The sequence below is a fragment of the Coffea arabica genome, chromosome 1e (assembly GCF_036785885.1).
Source record: "Coffea arabica cultivar ET-39 chromosome 1e, Coffea Arabica ET-39 HiFi, whole genome shotgun sequence".
NCBI lineage: Eukaryota > Viridiplantae > Streptophyta > Magnoliopsida > Gentianales > Rubiaceae > Coffea > Coffea arabica.
In genome coordinates this window covers 26,547,195-26,549,773 of record NC_092311.1, presented here as the reverse complement: position 1 = coordinate 26,549,773, position 2,579 = coordinate 26,547,195, and the positions used below count along the sequence as shown (strand labels likewise).

Here is a 2,579-nt window from a genome sequence, read left to right as displayed (position 1 = left end):
CAATTTGGAGGAAATGTAATGGAGGATCCTAACACTCATCTAACTAATTTCATGGACTTATATGGTACAATCAAAATAAATGGAGTAAATGATGATGCAATTAAGTTAAGATTGTTTCCCTTTTCACTTTGTGACAAAGCGAAAGTATGGCTTAATTCTTATCCACCTAATATTTTCACTTCTTGGGGACAAAAACATTCTTAAATAAATATTTTTCACCTAAAAAAGGGCTAAATTTCATATGGATATTATAGGTTTTAGCCAATATGAAGGTGAGTCATTATATGAATCTTGGGAGAGATTTAAAGATTTTCAAAGAAGTTGTCCCCACCATGGGCTCCTCGATTGGTTGGTCACTCAAACCTTCTATAATGGACTCAACTACCCAACTAAAATTAACATAGATGCTGCTGCAAATGGAGTTTTAATGAAAAAATCAATCGAAGATGCTCAAATTTTGATAGAGGAAATGGCCTCTAACAACTATTAATGTGCAAATGAAAGAGATAACTCAAGAACAGCGGCTAACATGTATGAAATTGACACTCAACTTTTTAAGTGCTAAATTGAAAAATATATTTAATTTCTCGAATGGATAACATTGAGAGGTTGTTAAGTAAATAAGGGAAAAATGGTTCAAATTCTCATGTAGGTGTTGCTTATTATTCAACAAGTAGTGGTCATTATGATAGTATTACTTGTTTTCACATGAAGCAAGTTCATAATGTTAATAACTATAATTGGCCACCTCAAATAATTCTTTTTCAAACACTTCTAACCTCGGTTGGAAGAATCATCCCAATTTAGGGTAGAGAGACTAATCAAATTCTCAAAAACCTATTAATCCACTAAATTTTCAAACAAGGTCACTTGAGTCATGTTTTTCAACTTTAGAGATCAATTTTGAAAATTATGTTCATGAAACAAAAGAAAAATTTGATGATGTTAAAATGAACATGAACAATAGGATGATCATGATTAGGGATATGCAAAACCAATTAAGCAATATTGGTAATTCCATTAATTTGAGGCCACTAGGCAAATTTTCAAGTAAAATCGAAGTAAATTCTAGAGAACATGTGAATGCAATCACTCTTCGGAGTGGTAAATAATTAAAGGATAATCACCTTGGTAAAAATAGAAAAAATAACGAAAATGGGGATAAAAACGAACAAGAAGGTAAAAAGGATCATGTTCCAAATGAATTTGACATGCCTTTTTCTCATATTTCTAATAAGAATGCTACTAACTCTATTTGTTAAGCAAAGCATTAAGGAGAAAGAATTTGAGAAATTTACTCAAATATTTATGCAAATTAGAATTAATATTCCTTTTGTTGATGCTATCTTACAAATTCCCTCTTATGCGAAATTCTTAAAGGATATTATATCAAGAAAGAGGAAAATTGAAGATCATGAGACAATAATATTAATGGAGGGTTGCTCGTCATGCATTCAAAACAAGTTTCCAATGAAGTTTAAAGATCCGGGAAGTTTCACTAAACCTTGTACCATTGGACATTTGAATTTCACTAATACTTTATGTGATTTAGGTGCAAGTGTATCGTTGATGCCACTTTCAATTGCAAGGAAGCTTGATTTGAGAGAAATGAAGGATAAAAATGTTACTCTTCAATTAGCGGATAGGTCAATAATGCATCTGATTGGTGTAATTGAAAATGTCATCATTAAGGTGAAATCATTTTTTATACCGGTAGAATTTATTGTACTTGATATGAAAGAAGACATGTATTTACCTATTATTTTAGGTAGACCTATCTTAACCACAGCTACAACTTTAATTGATATTCAAGAAGGTAAGTTAACCTTTAGACTTAATGGTGAAGAGTTAACATTCGATTTTAATGCGAGTAAGGATCTTGATTTATGGCATGGAAAAGCTTTTAAACCTAAGGAGGTTAATGTTGTACAAGAATTGTTTAAAGAAGGTTATTATATTGAAACTCTTGATTCTCAAACTTATAACACGCTAATATGAAGAATAAAGGAAAAAAAATCTTTAATCCTAAAGTTCAAGTAGATAAATGCAAGAAATCAAATAGACTTTGGAATTATTTCAAATGTTTTTCAAGAAATTCTCATATAAATTGTGATCATGCTAACTCTTCTTTGTTTAATGATGAGGATGATTTGGAGATAGGGTAAATTCAAAATAGGTGAATAGAAAGAGAAGTTTTAACCATTGGAAAGGAACTCGTTCCTTTTCCCCTCCAAAGTGAAGTTCAAGAGAAACACTTTTGAATCGAATCAACGACTATAAACAAAAACGCTAATTAGGAGGCAACCCAATATTTTAAGTCATTTTTTTTGTTTTAGTGTGTTTTCATATTTATTAGTGTATTAAGTTGTGTTTGTTATGTTTATTTTGTAGGTTTCAAAAATTAAGACAAAAGTCACTTTTTGAAGGTTGGTGAGGAACAAGAAATATGAAGAGCTCAACCCCTCATTTGCATTTTAGATATTTTGATTTATTATGAAGGGTTAGATTGCATGTTTAGATCATTAGAAACTTGTTTGAGACATTACACTTCACGAAAAAATGATTGGAATCATGTTTTT

The 2,579-nt window shown here is 30.5% G+C and overlaps 1 non-coding gene across 1 annotated transcript; it reads right to left on the bottom strand.

The window, feature by feature from the left end:
• Window positions 1–233: 233 nt before the first annotated feature.
• On the bottom strand, window positions 234–339 carry LOC113713121 (small nucleolar RNA R71). Its single transcript, XR_003453451.1, has one exon. It is a non-coding gene; the product is annotated as a small nucleolar RNA R71 (small nucleolar RNA).
• Between the last annotated feature and the right edge of the window lie 2,240 nt (window positions 340–2,579).